Source organism: Neovison vison, chromosome 2, assembly GCF_020171115.1.
Source record: "Neovison vison isolate M4711 chromosome 2, ASM_NN_V1, whole genome shotgun sequence".
In the NCBI taxonomy this organism is placed as follows: Eukaryota; Metazoa; Chordata; class Mammalia; order Carnivora; family Mustelidae; genus Neogale; species Neogale vison.
This window is the reverse complement of record NC_058092.1, coordinates 35120175-35127712: the sequence shown is the minus strand read 5'-3', so window position 1 is coordinate 35127712 and position 7538 is coordinate 35120175.

Sequence of the window (7538 nt, the reverse complement as noted above, 5' to 3'; positions counted from 1 at the left end):
ACACATTACCTGGGCTTTTACTGTCTACCACGTGCTAGGCATGGTGCTGGGTGCTAAAGATAATAATAGTGAACAAGACATAGTTGTGCCCTTCTTGACCTAACGTTTCTAATGTGAACAGGGACAAAACAAAGTAACAAGTAAATTACAAGCTGTGGGAAGTGCTCTGAAGGAAACTGAGATCTGAGAGAGAAAATAATGGATGAACCTCCTTTATTACTATATTTTTTTAAGATTTTATTTATTTTTTTGACACGGAACAAAAGCAGGGGGAGTGGGAGAGGGAAAAGCAGGCTTCTGCTGAGCAGGGAGCCCTATGTAGGACTCTGTCCCAGAACCCTGGGATCATGACCTGAGCCAAAGGCAGATGCTTAAGGACTGAGCCACCCAGGTGCCCAGAACTTACTTTAGATAAAGTGGCCAGGGAAGAAATCTTTGAAGTGATACCTAACCTGAGTCTAGAGAACAAGAAGGAACAAACTATGTCAAAGTGGAGGGCAGGAAGGTGGAGAGCATCCCAGACTAAGATCAGAGGATGGCGTGTGCAAAGGCCCTGAAGCCTGAAAGAACTTAATCTTGTTCGAAGAACTGAAAGAAGCCCTTGAGGCTGGAAAGCAAGAGGAGGGGGGAGAGGGGTGAAAGCATGCAGCATCTTCTAGCCCATGGTAATAATTCTCTTAGTAAATGAGAAGTCTTTGAAGAATTTTACACAGAGCAGTGACAAGATCTGAGTAACATTTGATTTTATGTATGTCAGGCTTTCTGATATGTGGACAACTGTTTGGAAAAAGGTAGGTTGGAAATGAGATCATTTAGTAGGCAAGAGATTATGCTGGCCTAGCCTGGGGAAGGGATAATGGAAATGTAGCTAAGAGAATGGCTTAAATTTTAGAAGATGGAATGGATGGGTCTTGTTGACGGGTTGGATATGGGTGTGAAGGAGAAGGAGTAATCATGGTTGATCACTGGTTTCTGGCTAGAGCAACTGGGTAGGTAGATGATGAACTATTTCCTGAAATGGGCGAGTGGGGTTGTGAAGGAAACAGGTGTGTATATGGGGTGTAAGTTTCATTAGGGTCATATTGAGTATGAGATGTCTGCAAGACTTGAGAGTTTAAGTGTCAAGTGAGCAGTGAATATACAAGCTAAGAGCTCAGGGAGAGATCAAGGCCAGAGATAGAGATTTGGTAGCCATTTTTATGTAGTTGTATTTAACTGTCATGGAACTAAATGGGATCTAGAAGAACATCCGTAACTGAGCCATGGAGCAGGCCAGCATTTTGAGGTAGGGCAGAGGAGAAGCAGCAGGATATGAGATTAGGGTGGTTTGAAGGCTGAGGAAAACCAGGGAGTAAAAGCCTAGGAAGGAGGAAAGAAATCAGGAGAGCTGTGGAAAGGGCGGGCAAGATGAGGGCATAGAAATATCCTTTGTTAGCACTTAAGTCATTGATGACCTTGAACAATCTTGGTGAACTATTGAGGGTAAGAGCCTAATTAGAGAGAGTAGAAATGGGATATTACTTAAGGATACATACATATGTAATGAAAGATAAAGATATATTTGCGAAAGATCAACACTAAAGATTTGGGAGAGCAGTTGCCTCTGGCAGAGAGGGTAATGAGATTAGAGAGGGTATTTCAGCAAAATATAACTTTTCATTTTTTACATGAATCATGCTTATACATAGTGTGCATTATGTTATTTTCTCTACCTCCTGTGTTAGGAAGCTGATGTAAATTTGGACCCATTCCTACATTTTTTGCTTTTTCTACCTGTGGGTCCAGGCAGTTGCAAACTTCCAAGGCCTATGTGGAACCCTTGGGGCACATGGGTTTTTGCAGAGGACTTATTTCCGGTTCCGCAACCTAGGGACCAGATCTGGTGAATTTTTCCTGGCCCTACATTGGTAATAAACCTCCTTGCCTCCCGTTGTAGGAACTGAAAGTCAAGAAATTAACATGGAAAGGAGCACCCGGGTGGCTCAGTTGGTTAAGTGTCTGACTTTGACTCAGGTCATAATCTCAGGGTCTTGGGATCCAGGCCCCCCATAAGGGTTCATGCTCAGCGGGGAATCTGCTACCCCTTCTGCCTGTCCCCCCTGCTCAGGCTCTCTGTCTTGCTCTTGAATAAATAAATAAAATCTTTTAAAAAATTAATTAACATAGAGCAGTCCAAAACCAGTAAAACCCACAGGAAACTCAGTTCTCAAAGTCGAGAATTCCTTTGTGCTAAAAAGGAAGACAGAAGTCAGAGCAGTAAGGGAAACTGACCCTGGAGAGGCCCATGGTCTGAGAATAATGAAACCTTTAAGACCTTAGAAAATACAAAGCCATTAGATTAAGGATACATATGTCAGGAACTCTAGGATATGACTGCAGACACATTACCATGACAGAAAAAAAAAGGCCCTCTGCTCCTTGAGCTGGTAATAAAATAATCAGAATCTATAAAATTATTATGCTTAATATTGAAAAGAAAGAATTAAAAAATAAATTATTGTGGAGTGCCAGCTGGCTCAGTTGGTAGAGCACATGACTCTTGATCTCGGGGTTGTGAATTTGAGCCCCACGTTGGGTATTGAGATTACTGAAAAATAAAATCTTAGGGGCGCCTGGGTGGCTCAGTGGGTTAAGCCTCTGCCTTCAGCTCAAGTCATGATCTCAGATTCCTGGGATCAAGCCCCGCATCTGGCTCTTTGCTCAGCGAGGAGCCTGCCCCCCCACTCTCTGCCCGCCTACTTGTGATCTCTCTCTCTTCTGCCTACTTGTGATCTCTGCCTGCCAAATAAATAAATAAAATCTTTAAAAAGCAATAATAAGCAGTGTGGAGATTCCTCAAGAAATTAAAAACAGAAATTCCCTATGACCCTGCAATTGCACTCCTGGGTATTTACCCCAAAAATACAGATGTAGTGAAAAGAAGGGCCATCTGTACCCCAATGTTTATAGCAGCAATGGCCATGGTCGCCAAACTGTGGAAAGAACCAAGATGCCCTTCAACGGATGAATGGATAAGGAAAATGTGGTCCATATACACTATGGAGTATTATGCCTCCATCAGAAAGGATGAATACCCAACTTTTGTAGCAACATGGACGGGACTGGAAGAGATTATGCTGAGTGAAATAAGTCAAGCAGAGAGAGTCAATTATCATATGGTTTCACTTATTTGGAGCATAACAAATAGCATGGAGGACATGGGGAGTTAGAAAGGAGAAGGGAGTTGGGGGAAATTGGAAGGGGAGGTGAATCATGAGAGACTATGGACTCTGAAAAACAATCTGAGGGGTTTGAAGTGGTGGCGGGGTGGGAGGTTGGGGTACCAGGTGGTGGGTATTATAGAGAGCACAGATTGTATGGAGCACTGGGTGTGGTGAAAAAATAATGAATACTGTTATGCTGAAAATCCCGCATCAGGCTCTCTGCTCAGCAGGGAGCCTGCTTCCCTTCCTCTCTCTCTCTGCCTTCCTTTCTGCCTGTTGGTGATCTCTGTCTGTCAAATAAATAAATAAAATCTTTTTAAAAAATCACTGTGAAAATTTAGAGCAATATATAAAAAGTAACAGACATAATTGGACAAAAATAACAAAAACGTTTTAAATAAAGGCATTGAAGTTAAAAAAGAAAACCTCTGGAACTATACTACGACTCCCAATGAAATAAATGATTTAGTAGGTGGTAGGTGAAAGGTTACTGAGTACAGGATGTTTGCAGGATGCCAGAGTATTGCTCCATAAGTAATTCGCGCTGACAGTTTACAAAGGGAAAGCATACCTTTATATGGATGATGTGGCAGTCCCTACAGCAACCAAGTGATCAAACTTAGCATCACCAGTTATGGGCGACCTGACACTATGTATCTCCTGATAGGCTATAATATGAACTATGCAGAAACATCCAAGGGATAACAATGCCAAAAATGTATAACCTAAATCCAGTCTAGCCCCTAGACTTGACTTCCTGCTTCCAGGAAATGCAAGGGATGGAGGAACGAACTGAACAACACCAGGACAATGAGGCAAATTTAGAATGCAGGACACTTTACAAGATATTTAGCCTGGTCTCTTCAAAAAGCTCCTACCAAGAAAAAAGTATAAAGACAGTTCTAGATTAAAAGATAATACAAGAGGGGCACCTGGGTGGCTCAGTGGGTTAAAGCCTCTGCCTTCAGCTCAGGTCACGATCCCAGGGTCCTGGGATTGAGTCCTGCATCAGGCTCTCTGCTCAGCAGGGAGCCTGCTTCCTCCTCTCTCTCTGTCTGCCTCTCTGTCTACTTGTTGTCGGAGGCAGGCCCCTGGCCAGTGCGGCCTCCACCATTAAAAGATGGCGCCTGGCTAGTTGCCAGATTAGGATTGCCTGGTGAGACTAAGCAGAACGCCCAAAGAGGAAGTAAACAGCATTGGTTGCTAGCGAAGTTGTTCCTTTAGGTGCACAGCCTGATTCGCTCCCTCCTGTACCCTGCTCGCTGATTGGTCACCTAAACGTATATAAGTATGTAGACTTGCGGAAATAGAGAGAAAGAAGATACACCTGAGCTGGGGCTTCTTGTTGTCCTTGCAGGTCGAGGGCAAGACTTGTGATCTCTGTCAAATAAATAAAATCTTAAAAAAAAAAAAAGATAATACAAGAAAGAAAAAAGAAGATAATACAAACAACAACCAAACACAAATCATGGATTTAAAAAAAATTTTTTTTAAGATTTTATTTATTTATTTGACAGACAGATCACAAGTAGGCAGAGAGGCAGGCAGAGAGAGGAGGAAGCAAGCTCCCTGCTGAGCAGAGAGTGGATGAGGCACCTTGGGACCATGACCTGAGCGGAAGGCAGAGGCTTTAACCCACTGAGCCACCCAGGCACCCCACAAATCATGAATCTTGATTGGGTTGTGGTTTTAAAAAAATTGGGAGTAGGGGCGCCTAGGTGGCTCAGTTGTTAAGCATCTGCTTTTGGCTCAGGTCATCATCCCAGGGTCCTGGGTCGGGTAGCAGGCTCCCTCCTGGTGAGGGGGGTCTTCTTCTCCCTCTCTCTCTACCCCTCCCTCCTGCTCGTGCTCTCTTTAGCACTCTCTCTCTCTCAAATAAATAAATAAAATCTGTAAAAAAAAAAAAAAATCCGGTAATTCAGCGGGCCAGCAGCATGGGGTAGGGATGTAGGAAATAATGGTGACCATGAATTGATGATCATGCGTGCTGGGTGATGGAAATGGCATCCTTTTCTTTTTCAAATTTTATTTATTTGAGAGCGAGAGAGGAGAGAGCACATGAGTGGAGTGAGGGGCAGAGGGAAAAAGCAGACTCCCCATGAAGCGGGGAGCCCAGTGAGGGATCCCGGGATCATGACCTGAGCTGAAGGCAGATGCTTAACCGACTGAGCCACCCAGGGTGCCCTAGAAATGGCATTCTTGCATTCTTGTTTGCTTGAAATTTTCTGCTTAACAGCAGCAAAGAAGGAGGAGGAGGAGGAGAAATAGGAGTGAGAAGGGATTGAGTATCTGAGAAACTAAAGTAAAAAATGGAGAAATCTATGAGGAGGCTGGTTGGGGCCAGGTGTGGGGACTATGATGGCAGCCAGGAGAGAAGATCAGGTACCTGAGGTGGGAGTGAGGCTGAGGGAGATTTTTCAGTTGTACTCAGCACTGCCCTGCCCCTCCCCTCCCCACCCCCACTCCCCAGGGCCCTGAGTAGATAGTCACATGCCCCACTGCTGTGCAGGAGGTAGGAAGCCAGCAGCACTGACCAGTATTCCATCCCGGCTAGGTAGGGCTAAACCAGGTAACCTTAAATGTTACTTCTCTTGGGCGCCTGGGTGGCTCAGTGGGTTAAGCTGCTGCCTTCGGCTCAGGTCATGATCTCAGGGTCCTGGGATCGAGTTCCGCATCGGGCTCTCTGCTCAGCGGGGAGCCTGCTTCCTTCTCTCTCTCTGCCTGCCTCTCTGCCTACTTGTGATCTCTGTCAAATAAATAAATAAAATCTTTGAAAAAACAAAACAAAACATTACTTCTCTACCTCCTCCATATCTTAGGGTCTGGACTTTAACCCTTTCCTGCCAAGTTCACTGACATCCCCAAAGTAATATGAATTCAAAGGGGATCACATTTACAAGAAAAGAAAAGCAAGCTGAGAAACTAATATTCGATGAGGCCGACTTACTGGACCTGAGTTTAAAGTAAGCATCATAAATATCCTCAAAAAATAAGGGAGGACGGGGCTCCTGGGTGACTCAGTGGGTTAAGCCCCTGCCTTCCGCTCTGGTCATGATTTCAGGGTCCTGGGACCGAGTTGAGCATTGGACTCTCTGCTCGGCAGGGAGACTGCTTCCTCCTTTCTCTCTCTCTCTGCCTGCCTCTTTGCCTACTTGTGGTCTCTCTCTGTCAAATAAATAAATTAAATCTTAAAAAAAATAAGGGAGGACATTGTTAATATAAGGCAGGAATAAACAGGAAGAATTGGTTGGAAATACCAATTATGGAAGTTTTAATAGTTGAAATCCATACATGGACTGAAGAGCAGAATGGTCACAGCCCAAATAAGACAATGAGCAACAACATCAGGGTGAGGATTCACCCCAAAGGCATTGGGAAATGATAAAGAAAACAAGGAAGATTGAAAACAAACGAGCCCGGTTGTTTATGACACACACACACTGTTGGTGGCTAACCCAACAGCTATTCCCAGCCTCCTTACTCATGTCTCCATTAGGGCCTGGAAGAACTAAATAACTCGCTTTCTTAAATTCCCATGCAATGAGAGTGGGCCATGTGACATGGTTCTGGCCAATGAGATATAAGCGGGAATGTTCTGGGGGCTTCTGGGCAGGATATGTTGTTTCCTTTTATTTTATTTTATTTAAGATTTTGTTTATTTATTTGACAGACAGAGAACACAAGTAGGCAGAGAGGCAGGCGGGGGGGGGGGAGGATATGTTCTTTTCTAATAGGAGGGAATGAAATGACATTGACAATGGTTTGCTCATAATATATCATCCTCTTTTTTATTGCCTTGGACATGGATATTCCCTTTGGAGTTCTGACAGCTGCCTTGTGATCATGAGGTAGGTGGATAGTCATGAGATCAAAAATCCAACACACTCAGGGCAGCCAAGTAGGAGAGAAGAGCCCGAGGGTTCTTGGAGGGTGAGCAGTTGAATCAAAGTCAGCAACCACCTCCATCAAGGCTCCATGAGTAAATGCAAAATGAAACAAAGCAAAACAAAAACCCACCTGGTTGTTTAAGCCATCTTTATTCATGTTTTCTTTAACCTGCAGCTGAAAACATTCTTCATACATTGTTCAATAATTTGGGAAAGAGCTACAAAGTTGAGATTCAACATAATGAGAGAGGGAGGAGAAAGGCAGAAATCTGTGAAAAAGAAATTGAAAAAAGAATTTAGAAAATTTAGGGACACCTGGGTGGCTCAGTTGGTTAAGCAGCTGCCTTTGGCTGGGTCATGATCCCAGCGTCCTGGAACCGAGTCCCACATTGGGCTCCTTGCTCAGCAGGGAGCCTGCTTCTCCCTCTGCCTCTGCCTGCCATTCTGT